This window comes from Piliocolobus tephrosceles, chromosome 5, assembly GCF_002776525.5.
Source record: "Piliocolobus tephrosceles isolate RC106 chromosome 5, ASM277652v3, whole genome shotgun sequence".
Taxonomy (NCBI): Eukaryota; Metazoa; Chordata; class Mammalia; order Primates; family Cercopithecidae; genus Piliocolobus; species Piliocolobus tephrosceles.
Genome location: NC_045438.1, coordinates 160,898,908 through 160,907,862, shown reverse-complemented (window position 1 = coordinate 160,907,862; position 8,955 = coordinate 160,898,908). Strand labels below are relative to the sequence as shown.

At 45.2% G+C, this 8,955-nt stretch overlaps 1 pseudogene; it reads right to left on the bottom strand.

Moving 5' to 3' along the window:
* Positions 1–475: 475 nt before the first annotated feature.
* Positions 476–1,948, bottom strand: LOC111548626 (annotated as a pseudogene).
* Positions 1,949–8,955: the final 7,007 nt, after the last annotated feature.

Genomic DNA, 8,955 nt, shown 5'->3' with positions numbered 1-8,955 from the left:
TTTGAGACAGAGTCTTGCTCTGTCGCCCAGGCTGGAGTGCAATGGCACGATCTCGGCTCACTGCAACCTCCAGTCTCCTGGGTGCAAATGATTCTCCTGTCTCAGCCTCCCAAGTAGCTGGGACTACAGGCGCCCGCCACCACGTCCGGCTAATTTGTGTACTTTTAGTAGAGACGGGGTTTCGCCATGGCTGGTCTCGAACTCCTGGCCTCAGGTGATCCACCCACCTTGGCTTCCCAAAGTGCTGGGATTACAGGCGTGAGCCACCGCGCCTGGCCTTGCGCAATAAATTTTTAAAAGTGAAGAAGTGAAGGTTAATCTTGGGAGATACCAGGTCTCCGTAGGCTCCCCTTGCAGACTTCCAGTGTTTCCATTAAGGTTAAGGCTCTACAAACCTAGCATTCAAAAATAAAAAAAGGCATAAAGGAAAGAGAAATGTTTTCCCGCTCAGATGGGACTCCTCCTAGGCGCCTAATTAGGAGGCATGCTGAGCGGTGGAGAAACACAGCTTCAGAGTGTAAGGGTATGGACCATCTGGGTTTTTCATCTGGCAATGGTGCCCGGAGTCGCCAGGGCATCGCCCTTGGATTCCCATTCCAGCAGCCCAGAGCAGCTGCGCGCACTTTTGCCTGAGAATACTTTCCCAGAAGCTGGCCGCTTCACGCCCAGCACGTGGCACATCTCCAAGAAGTTCCCCTCAGCCACCTCCGGCGGGGCGTTGAAGAACTGCAGCGCGCTGCTGGGGTGCTGGAGGCGGCGCTCCGCTGCCCGCTCCGGGGTGGGGAACCGATTGCTCGCGATTCGCTGAAGTCTCTGTAACTGCAAGACCTGACTTCCGACCCGCATGACTGACCGGGCATGAGGCCTGGCTGCTTGGAGACAGACATTCAGCTTCTGCCCAAACACGAAATTGTTGTTGAGGTAGGTAGTAGCCCGGTCCACAGCGTAGCCATCTCCACCATGGCGGCCCCCGGCTTGCTTTTCATGAATTTCACCTTCTCCACATTGCAGAAAACACTGAAGACTTGATCACAGTTCATCTTAGACGGATCCAAACCATAGACCACGAGCACAGGGCTGTCGGCGTGAGGGCCATGCTCGGGTGGTGGGGGAAGGGTGGGGGGTGCCCATACTGGGAGCCGTAGCGACTTGAGCCCCGACGGTGACTCCCCCCACTGGTGGACCCATCCTTCTCCCTTCGTAGTGAGGTGGGGGGCTGGGAGGCCGTAGCCCTCATCATGGTAATGGCTGTGATACCCACCGTAGGGACCTCCATATTCTGTGGGGTGATCTCCCAGGAGCTGGGGCTGCCTCTGGCCTTTGTTGGGGTTGCTGCCAGGGTCACCTTGCCACTGAGATTGCGGTTTGTGTAGTCCCAAGTATCCTGATCATTCTTGAACACATTCAAGCGTGTAGGCTTCGCGTATTCGATCTTCAGAGTGCAGCAGTCAGAATAGATTTCAGCCCCATGGAGCGAGGCCTTGGCCCACCGGGCACTTTGAACACAGGCAAATTCCACCATGGCCTGAACTCCATTCTTCCGGAAAATGAGAATTCTCTGGACAGGGCCACAAGGATTACAGATAGTGTAAAGAACATCCGTGGTGATCTGGGGTTCAGGATGGTAAAGAGAAAGAAACACACTGTTCACGCTCCGGGAGTCATCCGAGTTCCCGGGGCGGGAGATCTTCTGGCTGGTAGAGTAGTTGACAAAAGCTGGGGGACCGGCAGTGTATATTTGGTTGTCGGCTGTGTAGTTCCCTGCGTTGCAAGCCCCCGGCACATCTTCAAATTCCACCAGTGCTTGTCTGTTTTCAGGCATTACCATCACATGGCTGATGGGTCCAAATTCCTGCAAGGCCTCCACAAGGTCAGCTTCCACTACACCGTCAATCAGGCCCCTGATGTGGACAACTGGGGAGGCAGGGGTTTTGTGTGGGTCATAATAGTTCTCCTTAGAGATTAAGCTTCCATCGGACGGAATTCCCCACTCTAGAGGGCAAGGCCGCTGCCCATCCTTTCCTGCTCCCTCAACCGCCCACGAGGCAGGGCGGGAGACACATTTTTCTTTTATAAAATAAAATCTGAGTTGAGAGCCCATCTGAGATTTTTCAGTACCTTTTGGAGTCAATTTAAAAGGCTTTTTCAGTACCTTTTGGAGTCAATTTAAAAATCCCACGGCAGGCCAGGCGCGGTGGCTCATGCCTGTAATCCCAGCACTTTGGGGGCCAAGGCGGGCAGATCACCTGAGATCAGGAGTTCAAGACCAGCCTGGCCAATAGGCCTTGGCCAGCCACGGCAAACCCCATCTCTGCTGAAAAATACAAAAAATTAGCCAGACGCAGTGGCGCGTGCCTGTAATCCCAGTTTCTAGGGAGGCTGAGGCAGGAGAATTGCTTGAACCGGGGAGATGGAGGTTGCGGTGAGCTGAGATTGTGCCACTACACTCCAGGGTGGGCAACAGAGCAAGACTTCGACTCAAAAAAAAAAAAGTCCGACTGCAGGTGTCTATCAGGGTAATGTGGTGGAGTTTCTTCCAAGGGTCTGAGCTTGACAAATCTGATCATAGTGAGAAAAACATCGGTAAAGTTGTCCAAAAGAGCAGGCAAGGTCATTCAAGGTATTTGACCCACTTTTAGGAGTTAAAGCAAAGAGCTAATTATTCAGGATTTAAAAAAAAAAGATTTTTAGCATTATTGTGGATACACTTTTGTGTAAAGTGTAAGGTAAGGATCACACTTTTTTTTTTTTTTTTGGTGTGGTATCTTTGTTGAATATCAATTGATCATCAATGGAAGGGCTTATTTCTGGATGTTCTATTCTATTCCACTGGTCCATAAGTCTATGCTTAGGCCAATACAAAATTGTCTTGATTATGGTAGCTTTACTCATATAGTAAGTTTTGAAATCAGGTAGTTTAAGTTCAACTTTATTTTTCAAAATTGTTTGGCTTAAGTTTTTTTGCATTTCTATATAACTTTTAGGGTCACCTTGTCAAATTCTATTTTTAAAGCCTGATGAGATTTGATAGGGATACATAGAATCTATAGATCAATTTAGGAAAAATTGCCCTCTATAATATTGAGTCTTCTGATCAATGTACATGGTATGTCTCTCCATTTACTCAGCTCTTCAGATAAATATCTTAGCAACGTTTTGTGTTTTTTAGTGTATAGCTATTGCACTTTCTTTGCTAAATTTATTCTCAAGTATTTTATTCTCTTTGATACTGTTGTGAATAAAATTATTTTTTAATTTCATCTTACTATATTGAAATACAATTAATTTGCGTGTACTGAGCTTGAGTCCTGTGACCTTGCTGATATCGTTGATTAATGCCAGTAATTTTTTTGTAGATTCCCTGGGGTTGTCTACATACAGAATCATGTTGCCTTTGAATAAATATACCAACCTTTATACTACCTTCTCAATCTATATATATTTTATTTGTTTTTCTTGCATTATTTCATTGGCCAGAGCCCAAGTACAGTAAGTCCTCCCTTAAGACCATTGATAGGTTCTTAGAAACTGTGACTTTAAGCAAAAAGACATTTTGTTCAATCAAAGTCTTTTTTTTTTTTCTTTGTAGCTGGGACTATACGTGCACGCCACCATGACTGGGTATTTTTATTTTTTGTAGTGACAGGCTCTTGCTATATTGCCCAGTCTGGTCTTGAACTTCTAGGCACAAGTGATCCTCCCGCCCGCTACCTCTCAAAGTGCCTGGATTACAGGCATGAGCCATTGTGCCCGGCCTCAATGTAATTTATTTATAACATTGACGAGAAAAAAAAATTGGTTACATTATAAGTCATTTTGCTTAAAGTCACAGTTTTCAAGAACCTATTGACATTACATGAGGACTTACCGTACAAAGTTGAATAAAAGCACTGAGAGCAGATACCCTTGCCTTGTTCCTAATCTTAGAGGAAAACCATTTGATCTTTCACTATCTTATTATTTAAAAAATTGTAGTAAAATATACATAACAAAATGTACTCTTTTAACTATTTTGAAGTTTACAGTTCTCGGCATTATACATTGTGTAATCATCATCAGCATCCATTTCTAGAACTTTTTCATCTCCCCAAACTGAAACTCTGTACCTATTAAACACGAACTCCCCATTCCCCCAGCCCCCTGCAAACACCATTCTACTTTCTGTCTCTATGGATTCCATTATCCCAGGTACCTCATATTAGTGGAATGACAATATTTATCCTTTTGTGTCTGTCTGGTTTCATTTAGCACAGTGTTTTCAAGGTTCATTCATGTTGTAGCACGTCTTGGAATTTTCTTTCTTCTTAAGGCTGAATGATATTTCATTATATATTTATTCTTTTAAGTATAATGTTAGCTGTGGGGTTTTCATAAATGTCTTTCATCAAATTGAGGAACTTTTCTTTTATTCCTAGTTTATTGAGAGATTATATCCTGAATGTAAATGGGATTTTGAGAAATGATTTTTCAGCAGCTATTGAAACGACCATGTGGTTTTTGTCTTTTATTCTAACTATAGAGTATAATTATATTAATCAAATATTGACTGTTAAACCAATCTTGCATTCCTGGGGTGAGTCCCACTCAGTCATGGTGCATAATCCTAGGCTTTTTTTCTCAGAGTTATATAGCTTTATAATAGCTCTTACATTTAGGTCTATGATTGATTTTGAGTTACCTTTTGTATATTATGTAAAGAAGCGGTCCAAAATCATTCCTTTGCGTATGGATATCCAGTTATCCCATTTGTTGAAAAGCCTATTTCTTTCCCCACTGAATGATCTTGGCACTCTTGTTGAAAATCAATCGACTATAAACGTAAGGGCTTATTTCTGGAACTTCAGTTCTGTTCCATTGATCTTTATATCTTCCTTATGCTGTACCACACTGTCTTGCTTACTGTAATAACTGTAGTAAATTTTGAAATCAGGAAGTATGAGTCCTTCAACTTTGTTCTTTTTCAAGACTATTTTGGTGAAATTGGGTCTCATATTTCTTAGAGTCCTTTTTAACTTTACCTCATCTGGGAAGAATTGCCTTCACTGAGTTGTGGCTTAAGATTATACACTACAGCAGTGCTTCTTAATTTGGCAGTACATAAGAATTACCTAGGGGGCTTTCTATCTTTTGTTTTTATTTTTGGAGACCAAGTCTGACTCTGTCGCCCAGGCTGAAGTGCGATGGCATGAGCTCGGCTCACTGCAACCTCCGCCTCCCAGGTTCAAGCGATTCTCCTGCCTCAGCCTCCCAAGTAGTTGGGACTACAGGCATGCGCCACCATGCCTGACTAATTTTTGTATTTTTAGTAGAGGCGGGGTTTTACCATGTTGACCAGGCTGATCTTGAACTCCTGACCTCAAGTGATCTGCCTGGCTCAGCCTCCCAAAGCGCTGAGACTACAGGGATAAGCCACTGTGCCTGGCCTATATAAATTCTTATAGCCTGCACGTTTATTGTATTTTCCCCCTCTTCTGCTATTAGCTTTTATTTTACTTTAACTGCTTATGTTTATGGTACCCATGGTGCTATTATTTTATTCTCTTTTTTTTAGACAGCGTTTCGCTCTGTTGCCCAGGCCAGAGTGCAGAGGTATGATCTTGGTTCACTGCAACCTCTGCCTCCTGGGTTCAAGCGATTCTTCTGCCTTGGAATTACAGGCACACGCCACTACGCCTGGCTAATTTTTGTATTTTTGTATTTTTTTTTTTTTTGAGATGGAGTCTCGCTCTGTCGCCCAGGCTGGAGTGCAGTGGCCGGATATCAGCTCACTGCAAACTCCGCCTCCCGGGTTTAGGCCATTCTCCTGCCTCAGCCTCCCGAGTAGCTGGGACTACAGGCTCCCGCCACCTCGCCCGGCTAGTTTTTTGTATTTTTTTTAGTAGAGATGGAGTTTCACCGTGTTGGCCAGGATGGTCTCGATCTCCTGACCTCGTGATCCGCCCGTCTCGGCCTCCCAAAGTGCAAATTTTTGTATTTTTAATAGAGATGGGGTTTCACCATGTTGGACCAGGCTGGTTTCGAACTCCTGACCTCAGGCGATCCGCCTGCCTTGGCCTCCCAAAGTACTGGGATTACTGGCGTGAGCCACCGCACCTGGCCTGTTTTATTCTTTTTTTTTTTTATTTTTTTTTTTTTTTTTTTTTTTTTTTTTAATGGAGTCTCACTTTGTTGCCTAGGCTGGAGTGCAGTGGTGCGACCTTTGCTCACTGCAACCTCCACCTTCTGGGTTCAAGCACTTCTTCTTTTGCCTCAGCCTCCTGAATAGCTGGGACTACAGGCACACGCCACCATGCCCAGCTAATTTTTGTATTCGTTTTTACTTTTAGTAGAGACAGGATTTCACCACATTGGCCAGGCTGGTCTTGGACTCTTGACCTCAAGTGATCCGCCTGTGTCAGCCTCCCAAAGTGCAGGTATTACAGGCGTGAGCCACCACGCGGCGCCTAGTCATGTTATTATAGGTGTCTTTGTGATAAATCACTCCAAATCCCTTGCAAGAGAAAGTGGGATGTAAATAAAAACTTTTAAGGCTTGACTTTCCCTTTCAAGAGCCTAATGTTGTGCATGGACCTTCCTGTTCTCCGTAAAATATGTTTTGAGTGCTAAAAAGGAATAACTGGCTGAGGGCGGGACGTCAGAAAAAACTAGGTAAACCATTATCAAATTGATTAGGACAAGGATCCAGCCAACCCCATTCATCATTTATCAAATACCTGCAGTGCTACATGTTTGCCCAGACCAATGTGCTCAAATCGGGCAGGGCAAGGATGTCTGCTGGAGATCTCAGTGCCATGGACTTGGTGATGATATCCGCATCTGTAAAATGGGTTAACAGTACCTACCTCACAGGCCTGTTGAGGGAAGGAGGTGAGATGATATATTCAGAGCACTCACCCCAGAGTCTAGCACTTGGTGAGTTTGTCAATATTATCTTTCCTTCTCGTCTCTCCTTCCTCAATTAGATGCTAATACATCTAATTACTATACATCTAATTAGCAACTAGATGCTAAATACAATTTAGACTACGTACTAAAATTGTATTTACTTTACACAAAGACATAATTTGTCAAATGTGCAAATGAACTTTGTCGTGTTTTGATCCAAGGGAGTTTCTAACCTTTCTGGGGGAGGTGGGAAGAGGGAGTAAGAAATGAGAGGCTGAGCTCCCCATGCGGCCCATGATAAACACCAGGCAGCTTTGTGTGGAATCATCACTTGAGGGCTGGAGTAGCAGAAACATGATGCTGGAAGACATTAGAAGAGAAAGATCCATGGGCCACAGAAGGAGACAGGTGTGGAATGAGAATTGCCGGCAGCAGCCATCCTTAGAGAAGAGGTAAACTCTCCCCTCTGCAGGGGGCTTGACTCTATGGCCTCAAAAATTGTCAGCTCTCCGGACAACTTCTTCCTTGTGCATCACATCCAACCGCTGTAGCCCTTCCTCTGCCTCTGCGCTTTTCAGTCTGGACCCAGGACACCAACAGCACGGACCTGGTGCCACCCAAAGCCCACCAGGGAATGGTCTCTATAGTGTCTACTTTTTTTTTTTTCTCTGAGACAGAGTCTTGCTCTGTCGCCCAGGCTAGAGTGCAGTGGTGTGATCTTGGCTCACTGCGACCTGGTTCACTCCTGGGTTCAAGCGATTCTCCTGCCTCAGCCTCCAGAGTAGCTGGGACTGCAGGCGCCCACTACCATGCCCATCTAATTTTTGTATTTTTAGTAGAGACAGGGTTTCACCATGTTGGCCAGGCTGGTCTCAGGCTCCTGACCTCAGGTGATCCAGTCGCCTTGGTCTCCCAAAGTGCTGGGATTACAGGCGTGAGCCACCGTGTCTGGCAAAATGACAATTTTTTTAAAAATGAGAACCTGGCATGATGTCTTATTCCTGTAATTTCAGCACTTTGGGAGGCCGAGGCAGGCGGATCACGAGGTCAGGAGTTCAAGACTAGCCTTGCCCACATCTTGAAATCCCATCTCTACTTTAAAAATGCAAAATTAGCTGGGTGTGGTGGTACACACCTGTAATCCCAGGTACTCAGGAGGCTGAGGCAGGAGAATCACTCAAACCCAGGAGGTGGAGGTTGCAGTGAGCTGAGATCACGCCATCGCACTCCAGCCTGGGCAATAGAGTGACACTTCATCTCAAAAAAAAAAAAAAAAAAAAAGATTGAGGATGGCTGGTGGCAAAGGAGACTTTCATGCTACTGATTTTCTGGAGTCTAGAGTTGAGCTTTAAGAGCCTTGGTTCAGGGATGGGCCTGGTGGCTCATGCCTGTAATCCCAGCACTTTGAGAGGCCGAGACGGGGAGAATCACTTGAGGTCAGGAGTGCAAGACCAGCCTGGGCAACATGGTGAAACCCCATCTCTACCAAAACTACCAAAAAATTAACTGGGCATGGTGGTGCACACCTGTAGTCCCAGCTACTTGGGAGGCTGAGGAGGAAGAATAGTTTGAGCCCAGAAGGTTGAGGTTGCAGTGAGCTGAGATGGCACCACTACACTCCAGCCTGGGTGACAGAGTGAGACTCTGTCTCAAAAAAAAACAACAACAACAAAAAAAAAAAAACACAAGATTATTGGTTTGGTGTTCCTAGGACCACTCCTTCTCCTTCTATCTCAGTCCTATTTTATAATTCGATAACGCAATTTAGGTTGTGCATTTTAAGGTGAAGCTTAACGAACTGTGCAATGGTTTCCTTTATTAACATTGAATTTTTTTGAGAGACGGTCTTGCTGTGTCACCCAGGCTGGAATGCAGCATCATGATCATAGCTCACTGCAACTGTGACATCCTAGGCTCAAGTAATCCTCCTGTCTCAGCCTCCTGAGTAGCTGGGACTACAGGTGTGTGCCACCACGTTTGGCTAATTATTTTTTTTTTTTTTTTTTTTTAGATGCAGAGTATTGCTAGGTTGTCCAGGCTGGTCTCCGACTCCTAGCCTCAAGCCATCCT